Below are 12,359 nucleotides of genomic sequence, written 5' to 3'. Positions count from 1 at the left end.
CTATGGTAAATTCAAATACATGATAATAATACAGCAACGACGACCAAACAAGCCTATGTTATCCGTATGCTCAAGGCTACATGCATTACGCATGGTTAAACCCGAGTCAATACTAAATAATGCCTCCAGAAAGTCATGACAAAGCAGTGACGCTTTCAAAGAGCTCCAGAAAACCCGGGGCGACATTGGCGACATTGCTTCTTCCTAGGCGTCAACCATTTCCAGGATCTTTCTTACGGTTGCCTACAACTTTTCGTGGCCACCTTCCAGTGTGGACTGACCAGCTGTTCCGTTTAGTTGGATGGCCTCGTTTTCAAGACCCATGTTTGATGAATTTATTTTCGACTGTGCTTTCGCTGATGTTACTGCATTGGTAAAGACACCGGATTCCTTGAGGCCACGAATGATAGCCTGCAAAGATTGGGCATAAAATGTAGGAGCAATAAGAAACAACTTCCACAAGCTGAAAGCCTACAAGATTGAGATCTGGACTAACCATGGGCGCATATATACGTGTTAAGACACCCTTCCTCAAAAGTTTCAAATTGGTGTCTTTATCAGTCCATACAACATGTTCCCGGTACCTAAACAAAGGTAGTCAGACTAATGTGATCTCTCTTAATTCAGGTAGGATAGGGAGGAATGGTTGGTGCTTGGTACATAGAAGGCTAAGGGTGTTACCAGTTCTTCATCTCCTCCTCAGTCGCTGTTGATGCAATTATAAAGGCCTGCCATGACAGAGTACAAGGGAGGATTCATTAGCTCTCCCAAGTTAGTTATCCAGTTAGCTACCTATGCACAATGATACCTAATAAGAGTCATAGCAATTTCCTTTCTTTTTTTGGTAAAAAGATAGTTATATGGTTCTCTGGCATGGCTGGCTATACATTGTACAATAGAGAATGGACCATGGGAAACATTTATGTGATTAGTATAAGGCACAGGAACAAAGTACAATATTGTGCTTGTGCAATGCCCCATCACCCCTGTATCTGATTTAGACATAACTACATCCACTCATCCACTTTTAGTTAAAAAAGATATTACATGCATATATTGTGTAAACTGAGATTGTTTCCATCCACGACAGTTTCCACAAGCATTTCCATAGTATAATAAATCATCTAGCCATTTTTCTCCCCATCTCATTCTTTATATCATATCACTTAAATGAAATAAATGTATTATTTCATCGTTTCAACCAGGAAACAGTTATGACATTGATAAGGTGGCCTGTTATAGGGTCGAGATGGCGACCAAGGGGGGGTGAATAGTCATTTCTAAAACTTAATCGTGTCGGCTAATCGAAATAAGTGCGGAATTCAAACTATCGGTCTAGCCAAGACTACACCCCTCTATCTATATTCTCTAGCACCTTGCAAAGATCATAATTAAGCAACAAAGGTGTCGGGCTAGCTAGAGCTCACCTAACTAATTCTAGGAGCAAGGTCACACAAACCTATGCCACTAGTATTTCATGCAATGAGAGAGCTACTACACATGCTAATAAGCAAAAGCACAAAGCCAACTAAGCTCACTAGCAATGCTCAATAACAAGGCAACCAATGCCAAATTAGAGAACGTAAATACTTAGCTACACAAACTAAGTAAAGTGACTAACAAGGTTACACAAGAGAGCTACTTCTATGCTACACAAGTAAGAAGGTAATTAGTGAGCTACACAAGCTAACTAATTACAAGAGTAACTACACAAGCACAATGTATGTAAAAGTAATCACAAGCTTGTGTAAGGGGATTGCAAACCAATGGGAAGAACAAGGTTGACATAGTGATTTTCTCTCGAGGTTCACGTGCTTGCCAACACGCTACGTCCACGTTGTGTCGACCGCTCACTTAGAGGTTCAGTGGCTAATTGGCATCACCCGCTAAGCCCGCGTGTCGGGCACCGCAAGAACCTACCCTGAAAGTAAGGGTAGCTCAATGACACACTCAACTAGAGTTGCTCTTCGCAGCTCCCGTGGGGCGAGCACAATGCCCCTCACAAAGCTCTTCTCTGGAGCACCGCACAAGCTTCTTGCGGGCTTCGACGGAGACCACCACCAAGCCGACTAGGAGGTGGCAACCTCCAAGAGTAACAAGCACCACCGGCTTGCAACTCGATTACCTAGTGCCACTCGATATAATATCACAATGCAATGCACTAAAATCATACTCACTCGCAATCGATTCGTACTCTTGCAAGCACAAGTGAGTTAGAGGGCATCCAAGCACTCCTACACAAGCCACATAGGCGTGAGGGTGCTCAGCAAGCAGCCCAAGGCCAGCCACCACTTCTATTTATAGCCCCATGGGCTAAACTAGCCGTTATCCCTTCACTGGACAAGATTCGGGATGACCAGACACGAAGGTCATAACGACCGAACGCTGAAACCCAGCGTCCGGTCACTTATAGAGAGGTTCCAGCGACATTTTTCAGCGATCGGACGCATCCGGTCATCACTGACCGGACTCTCCCAGTGTTCGGTCGCTTCTGGACACGCTAAAAGCACTGACCGGACGCTGGGACCGGACGCGCAGGTGCTGACCGGACGCTGGAACCCAGTGTCCGGTCGTTTTTCGCGCAGCGTCCGGTCACAGACCTTTCAGCGCTAAAACGGCTATAACTCTTAGCTCCGAACTCCGATTTTGATGATCTTGGATATTTTGGAAAGCTTACTCAGAGGTCTACACATCCCACATACATACTTGATCCAAATCACAATGAATCAAAGCAGTATTCCAATCTAAAGACCATCCTATAGTTCGGAGTACACCGAAAAACCTTTTTTTCTTCTCTAAGTTGATTCACAACAACTCTAACTTCTTCTCCTTTGCAAATGTGCCAACACCACCAAGTGTATACCACCATGTGTATGTGTGTTAGCTTTTTACAAACATTTTCCAAAGGATTAGCCACTTAACTTGCCATGCCACTCGATCTTAGCAATGATACAAAGTTAGATCACTCAAGTGGCACTAGATGACCGATATGCAAACAAGTTTGCCTCTCTTGATAGTACGGTCATCTATCCTAAACCCGGTCATCAACTTCTCTACACACCTATGACCGGTGAAATGAAATGCCCTAGGTTATACCTTTGCCTTGCGCATTTCATTCCATCTCCTTCAATGTCGATGCAACACATGCACCAACATGATCAACAATGATATGATCTACTTCATATCATCACGTGATCATATTGGTTCATCGATCTTGACTTCACTTGCTTTTCACCATTGCCTTCGTCCATCGGCGCCAAGTCTTGCTCAAGCTTCACCGCCACGCGGTCCATCGCTCCAAAGCCTCTGACTTGCCCTTCACGCTTACAACCGGTCCATCAAGCTAAGTCTTGTCTTGATCTTCTCCACCTTGATCACATGACTCAATGTCATATCTCATGTGCAATAAGCTCCTTCATTATCACATGTGTGAGCTTTACAACATCTCCAAACTATTTTCACCTTCATGGCATATGTTGCTCATACACATGTACTTATGGACTAATCACCTGTGTATCTCACATAAACACAATTAGTCTACCTAGGGTTGTCACTCAATTACCAAAACCACACAAGGACCTTTCAATCTCCCTCTTTTTAGTAATTGATGACAACTCTACAAAGATATAGAAATTAAGTTCTTGTGGATTCATGTTGCTTGTCCAAGCAATTTTACCATGTGAGAATGATTTTGGACAAGTACCACAAACCCAAAATGGTAGTATTTGCTCCCCTACATATGTGCTAGAGTGTTTGTTTTGAAGCTCGCACATATGCATAGATTGAAATTATGGGAGAGTAATTACTACTAAATGATGCTAAGGTGTATAGAGTAAACCTTTGAAGCGTGATACCAATCAGAGTTGCACCTTTAAGTTCATCCTTAGCACCATGGTTAGCTAGATATCACTAGGAAATAAAATCACTAGATACCTTGTGAGATCAACATTAAAAGCAAGGTACTAGCATTACTTGTAAAAGCATACCAAGTGTCTAGCTATCATCCTATGCATGCTAGTTATCAAATCATCATTCAAGTTCTACAACTAGCATACACTACTCAAGCATGCATATTGAATTTGAAAGCTTGTGCAATACAAGCAAGCACATGAATATGCACATATCAAATACAATCAATCAAAGTTTATGAGCTTGCTCCCCTTTCTTGTGTGCATCTCTTGTCCAAGAATTTTGATCCATCTCTTTTCTTCAATGTTGCTCCCTCTTTGTCCATGTCTATATCCAACCTCTACTTCTTTGAGTTTTTATATCTTATCTCTCCCCCTTGTACAATCTCAATCTTAAAGCTTTTATATGTTTGTACAATCTCTCCCCCTTTGTCATCAATTTCCATAAAAGATGTGCTTCTCACCGATGCAAATGTATGCATTTGGGGTAGATGATTGAGACTTAAGGCTTGCATTTTTTATGGACATCACTTAATTGTTGGAATGACACCACTTGTAGATACCACTTGTAACTTGTACCACTTGTATCTTGTGTAGGGCTTCTTGAGATACCACACGTAGGATCTTTGATCTTGATATCAATTTGTGTGACACCTCCCTCTATGTGCTAGCATGAGTCATCCATTTGATATACTTGAGCTCTTGTGGGTGAGGGATGCATTCTTTATTTGATAATCATTTAAAGTTGAGGATCACTTGTGGAACCATCATCTTGCATGATTGATGCCATGTATAGATGTGATATCACTTGAAAGAAACTTCTAGTATGGAACCACTTGTTGGATTTACCAATAAAAACCATTTCTTGAACATTTACTATCTTCATGAGTACCACTTATAGGATATCACTTGTGAGTTGATCTAGACATCACTTGTATATTCTTGATAAAATACTTGAGTCTAGATATCACTTATAACAAACAAACTAGATATCCATTTGCATTGTTATCTTGTGCTTGTACTCTTATCACTATCATGAGCTTCTATAGTTGACTTGAACTAAATTGATTTTCTTAAGCTTTCAAGTCTGGTTTGAACCAATGATAAGCTTCTTCACACCTCTTGCAAGGATTATCTTGCTAATGTTGTACTTATCACTTGTTAGCAATCCAAATTAAGTCAAGTAATTGGTTTTACTAGCTCATGAACAAATTCATATACTAACCACTAGATCAATTTATCATTCAAGTAGTAGTGGTAGGCTATGAATTTAAACATTTCATTTGTTATGCATGATCCTATGAAGCATATACTATATACACTAACTGCATACTAGTAAGGGATAAAATGACCATGTATATTACAATGATACCTTTGCTATGTTGAAGTAGAGGATAGTCACATAGATTTTAATTCATTACTCCAATAGCAATGTGAAGTCTAATTATAAGCATGGTGAAGACCAATAGACACTATTTTGAATTCCATTCTTCACCTATATGAAATGAATACCACTTATGATCAAGTGCACTTTCTTGTTGTGGTTGGCTTGCTTCATCTTTTGATCAATGCTTGCATGAGAGCACTATTTAGAATACCACTTGAAATATCATGACTAGCTCTCTTTTAGGTGTTGCTTATTTTTCTTGGTCAATCCTTTTGATTGCTTCAACTAAGCATTTCAAATGTCCTTCGGATCACCACTTCCATGTTAGCCTTCCAAGTACCACACTTGGTTTACCTACATATAGGCGGCAAGCCCCTACACTAGGGAGAAGTAACCTCTCTCCAAAGAACCATTCTTGATACTCACTTGAAATAGCTTGATTGATTGATCCAAGTGATAGACTTAACTTGATGAGTAACCTTGATTCCTTATTTAAGTCCTTTTCTTTCTACTTATTTAAGTCCTTTTCTTTCTACCAAATTATCTCCAATCATATCTAATCTTGAGTTTGATTTTGATCTTCCAATTTGAGTACCAAAAGTGTGCAAAGTACACTCCACAATCAAATGCCATTGTACTCCTTTCTTGTCATGCTTCTAGATCATCTCAAAACCAAACTTAGGTGCCTCAATTACTTATAAACATGTTTCCAACTTGAGGACCTTTCAATCAAAGTGACTCTAGATCAATCCAACATTTGTCACTTTTCTGGCAGATTTTGTACTCTTCAAAGAAATAAGCATATCTCCCAAAGTATAAATCCAAATACCACAAAATTTGGTGGAGGTGTGAATTACTAAGTTATCTAGCACCTATAAAAATTTGAGCTTCATTTGACTTCTATATTGCTACCATATTTCAATTCTTCCACCACTGCTATATGCTAAAAACTGCTGCACTATAGCGGACAAGATCTACTCCAAAACCAAAGCATTTCTTATCCAATTTTCATGAAATTTATACAGTATCTCATACCATAAGTCTAGATTATGTACACAAATTTTCATGCCAATACAATAAGTTTTGATCACTCAAACATGGCTAAAGTCACAGCTACCTTAGATTTTGTAATATAGGACAGATTTCAATCACTTGAGCTATACTTCATCAAATGTGAATCAAACTTGAAATCAACTTGTTTGAATACTTTCACAAGATATAAATCCATTCAATACACTTACTATATATCATCATATGAACTTATCCAACACAAATCAATCCAAACTTGATTACTAATCAATTTATCCATTCAAACATCTTATAGCAAGCAACATTGCATATTTCTCCAATTCAATCAACTTATATGCACCCATATGAAATGATCAACAAGAGATATACCTTGGTTAGCTCATGATCATTTAACTAGCAAGCTTCAACTCAAATATTTGTAAGCCATCAAATAATCCAATGAATCACCAACAACTTGAATATGACACTTGTATGTTGTAGCACATTTAGACTTCACTCAATTATCATGGCATTGGGTTTGGCTGTGCACTAGGCTTCATAACTTGACTCAATATATGATGATCAATATGAAGTCAATTGAATCAAGTCTCCAATGCCAATGGTACCTACAATCAATCATCCACTTTTTGATGATACCCAAACAATTTTGGGTCCTCTCAAGTTAGGAACGATATACTTAGGCAAAGCCTTAGTATGAGTAGCGGGATGTTTTGCAATAGCAACCATAGAGGTACCATTATCATCCTTCCTAAGCATAGAATCATCATCACTTGAAATAGGCTTAGGAGTGTTACCTAGGGGACATAAATATGCCATGTGTCCCCTTTCCCGGCATGAGTAGCACTTTCTCTTTGCTTGAGCCTTTTCTTCCTTGCTTATGTTGTGCTTCTCATTGCCTTACTTCTCCTTGCTTGCTTGAGCCTTCTTCTCAAGCTTGTTTGGACAACCCAAAGCTAGGTGACCCAATGTGTCACAACTATAGCATCTTATGTGAGCAATCTTCTCCATTTTCTCTTCTTTGTTCTTGCTTATTTGCTTTGCATCTTGATTCATCCTTGGACGGAATGCTCTTTCTCTTGCTTTTCCACCCCTTCTAGTTTTTTTCTTCTTTATCATTGAATCACCATCTTCATGGTTGATCTTGATTTGCTCTTGGGGTGTCTTCTCTTGCCCAACTTATGGCTTTGGTTGAGGCTCTTTTAGTTGCTTCACCAATTGCTTGGTTGGGCATATTGAGGTAAGATGACCCCAAGTGCGGCACTTGAAACACTTCATATGCTTGAGCCTCTCTTCTTCTTTTATCTTTTTGAGCTTCTCAATGTTAGGGTAGCTATTTGCAAGGTATCCCGCTTCATGACACCGGTAACACATGGTATGAGAGAGCTTTCTTTGTTGTAGCTTCTTCATCTTTCTTTCTCTCTTTCTTTCACTCTTTGTCATCTTCTTCTTGAAGCCAAGGCCACATTTGTCACCATAGTTTCTTTGAGTCTTCAACATGTGCTCAAAGGTGATTTTTGAGTTGTAGCACCTCTCTAACTTGTTGCTTAAATTCTTCACTTCATTTTTGAGCTCATTGTTCTCCTTCAAAAGGTTAGTCTCACAAGACATAGAAGTAGAACAAGCATCTATATGTGAAGAGCATGGCATTTCTAATAAATCATCACAAGAGGTGGATATATGCTTCTTGCCTACATCATAAGGGTTAGCAACAATATGTGATTGATTAATTGATCCATGTGATGAGCTCTCATTATTTTTAAGTTTCTTTGTAAACATTTTAATGAGAGAAGCATGTTGTTCTAATAATTCATCATGAGATGCAAGTAGTGTCTCATGATTCAATTTTAGCTCATCATGTGAAAATTTATAAGCATTAAGTAAGTTCTTATGTTCTTCACAAGAGTTCTTTAGAAATGAGTTTTCATTTTCTAATTTCAATGTTTTAGCTTTCTCATTTTCTAAAAACATGGTCATGCTAGCAAGTCTACTAACAAGCTCATCATATGAATCAATATGATCAACCACATTATCATTTGATACCTTGGTGTCACCTTGTGACATAAAGCAATGTGGTGATGGAGAGGAGCTTGTAGTAGCATCACAATCATGGCTTGAGCATGAACCAACATCACCATCAAGTGTGCATGGGGTAGCATCATCACTTGCAACACTTGTGGCATCATCATCAATCTTGTCAAGTGAACTTGTAGTTGATCAATCATCATCATCATCACTTGACCATGAGGTGGAGTAATCTTCCATAATCACCAAATTGTGGTTATGCTCAACACACTCATGCGCCTCCTTCTTTGGCTCACCATCATCATCGAAGACCGTCCCATACTTCTCATTAAGATAACTCCAAATCTCATGGATGGTCTTCATGTCAATGATCTCTCCAAAGATGTTATCATGCAAAGATCTATACATGATGTTAGTAGCATGGATGTCGAGATCTAGGCATTTCTCTTGTGCTTGAGTTAGATTATCTCCATCCAACACATAAGAAAAGGCTACATCTACCATCCACCACATTTGAGGGCATACAAACTTAAAATTACTTATCATCAATTTTTTCCATCGTGTAAAGTGTGTGCTATCAAAAATGTGTGGACAATCAATATCTAGCCCATAAGTCGCCATCCTCTCAGGTCGGTGAAGACCATAAATGAGAGACCTAGCTCTGATACCACTTGTAGGGTCGAGATGACGACTAGAGGGGGGTGAATAGTTATTTCTAAAACTTAATCGCGTCGGCTAACCGAAACAAGTGCGGAATTAAAACTATCGGTATAGCCAAGACTACACCCCTCTATCTATATTCTCTAGCACCTTGCAAAGATCCTAATTAAGCAACAAAGGTGTCGGGCTAGCTAGAGCTCACCTAACCAATTCTTGGAACAAGGTCACACAAACCTATGCCACTAGTATTTTATGCAATGAGGGAGCTCCTACACATGCTAATAAGCAAAAGCACAAAGCCAACTAAGCTCACTAGCAATGCTCAATAACAAGGCAACCAATGCCAAATTAGAGAGCGCAAATACTTAGCTACACAAACTAAGTAAAGTGACTAACAAGGTTACACAAACCAAATTAGCCACACAAGGGAGCTACTTCTATGCTACACAAACAAGAAGGTAACTAGTGAGCTACACAAGCTAACTAATTACAAGAGCAACTACACAAGCACAATATATGTAAAAGTAATCATAAGCTTGTGTAAGGAGATTGCAAACCAATGGGAAGAACAAGGTTGACATGGTGATTTTCTCCCAAGGTTCACGTGCTTGCCAACACGCTACGTCCCCGTTATGTTGACCGCTCACTTAGAGGTTCGGCGGCTAATTGGCATCACCCGCCAAGCTCGCACGTCGGGCACCGCAAGAACCTACCCCAAAAGTGAGGGTAGCTCAATGACACACTCAACTAGAGTTGCTCTTCGTGGCTCCCGCGGGGCGAGCACAATGCCCCTCACAAAGCTCTTCTCCGGAGCACCGAACAAGCTTCTTGCGGGCTTCGACAGAGACCACCACCAAGCTGTCTAGGAGGTGGCAACCTCCAAGAGTAACAAGCACCACCGGCTTGCAACCACTGGTCTCCTAAACAGTCGTTTAGCCCGTGTAAACGCTATACGGTGGTGCGCCGTTTCCGTTTAATCACCCGTTTACCCCGTTTAATTGGCCGTTTAGCCCGTTTAATGGAACATTTTGCCTGAATAATGGCTAAACGGTAGGTGACCGACTGTTTACCATTTAGCGTCTAGGAAAACACTGCTTGCAACTCGATCACCTAGTGCCACTTGATGCAATCTCACAAATGCAACACATTAGAATCACACTCACTCGCAATCGATTCGTATTCTTACAAGCACAAGTGAGTTAGAGGGCATCCAAGCACTCCTACACAAGCCACATAGCGTGAGGGTGCTCAGCAAGCAGCCCAAGGCTGGCCACCACTTCTATTTATAGCCCCATGGGCTAAACTAGCCGTTACCCCTTCACTGGACAAGATTCGGGACGATCGGACGCGTAGGTCATAATGACCGGACGCTGAAACCCAGCGTCCGGTCACTTACAGAGAGGTTCCAGCGACCGGACACATCCGGTCATCACTGACCAGACTCTCCCAGCGTCCAGTTGCTTCTGGACACGCTAAAAGCACTGATCGGACGCTAGGACCGGACGTGCAGGTGCTGACCGGACGCTGGAACCCAGCGTCCGGTCACAGACCTTTCAGTGCTAAAACGGCTATAACTCTTAGCTTCGAACTCCGATTTCGATGATCTTGGATATTTTGGAAAGATTACTCAGAGGGCTACACATCCCACATGCATACTTGATCCAAATCACAATGAATCAAAGTAGTATTCCAATCTAAGAACCATCCTATAGTTCAGAGTACACCGAAAAACATTTTTCTCTTCTCTAAGTTGATTCACAACAACTCTAACTTCTTCTCCTTTGCAAATGTGCCAACACCACCAAGTGTACACCACCATGTGTATGTGTGTTAGCTTTTCACAAATATTTTCTAAAGGATTAGCCACTCAACTTGCCACGCCACTCGATCTTAGCAATGATGCAAAGTTAGATCACTCAAGTGGCACTAGATGACCGATATACAAACAAGTTTGCCCCTCTTAATAGTATGGCCATCTATCCTAAACCCAGTCATCAACTTCTCTATACACCTATGACCGGTGAAATAAAATGCCCTAGGTTATACCTTTGCCTTGTGCATTTCATTCCATCTCCTCCAATGTCGATGCAACACATGCACCAACATGATCAACAATGATATGATCCATTTCATATCATCAAGTGATCATATTGGTTCATCGATCTTGACTTCACTTGCTTTTCACCATTGCCTTCGTCCATCGGCACCAAGTCTTGCTCAAGCTTCACCGCCACGCGGTCCATCGCTCCAAAGCCTTCGACTTGCCCTTCACGCTTGCAACCGGTCCATCAAGCCAAGTCTTGTCTTAATCTTCTCCACCTTGATCATATGACTCAATGTCATGTCTCATGTGCAATAAGCTCCTTCATCATCACATGTGTGAGCTTTGCAACATCTCCAAACCATTTTCACCTTCACGGCATATGTTGCTCACACACATGTACTTGTGGACTAATCACCTGTGTATCTCACATAAACACAATTAGTCCACTTAGGGTTGTCACTCAATTACCAAAACCACACAATGACCTTTCACCTGTACCCATAGGACAACAATAGATGCTATGCAGATACAACAAACAGAAGAAAAGATAGCTCACCAAACGGTCAAATTCCAAGATAAAACATCGCTTCACATCTTCTTTAGTTGGCTTGCAACCACACCTATCCCTCCTTGAGGTTAGGTCTAATAACTTTGTGTAGGTGTAATGCAGAATAGCAGCCTCCTCCAATTTGATTTCACTACAAAAGAAATATATAACTAAACCATCGAGTAGAAAGAAACTGTAGTTTGTTGACTGACCATTTGTTTTAGCAAAAAAAAACTCCACATATTGAGATATCTTACTTTGGGGATTTCATGTAATTATGCCATCTATGAGCACCATTTGGACGCAAATGCTCTTGAACCCTTGCAGCCGATTTCCCATTACCATAAGTAAGGAAGTAGTTTGGATTACCACGTGTTGCTTCTTTGTATAGACCAAAGTATGTATCCTTCGGAAGATGATCATAATTTTTCTTAAACATGGAAACTTGTAGGCACAAAACAATATGACTGTATAAAATGATGCAAGCTATCAAACACAGACAACGATAATTAGACCATTCCTATTATTTCCTTCAATGCATTAATGAGTAGTTATGTGCGGTGTTTGCTAAACTATAGTTTTTTTCTAGACAGTGAGTCGATATCTGGTTATCTACAGGTCGCACTTTGCTTCTCAAGTAAGCCAGTGGATCATCATTAGCATACAGAGCCATTTTTTTCCTTTCTTTTGCATACATGTTATAGATAACAGTAGCTTCTATACCTCAGTGAAAGGATCCTTAATGTCATCACGCTCAATGCT

The 12,359-nt window shown here is 40.4% G+C and overlaps 1 pseudogene; it reads right to left on the bottom strand.

Moving 5' to 3' along the window:
- On the bottom strand, window positions 1-12,359 carry LOC136469588 (glycosyltransferase-like KOBITO 1; annotated as a pseudogene).

This window comes from Miscanthus floridulus, chromosome 8 (genome assembly GCF_019320115.1).
Source record: "Miscanthus floridulus cultivar M001 chromosome 8, ASM1932011v1, whole genome shotgun sequence".
Taxonomy (NCBI): domain Eukaryota; kingdom Viridiplantae; phylum Streptophyta; class Magnoliopsida; order Poales; family Poaceae; genus Miscanthus; species Miscanthus floridulus.
This window is presented reverse-complemented; position numbering and strand designations above follow the sequence as displayed.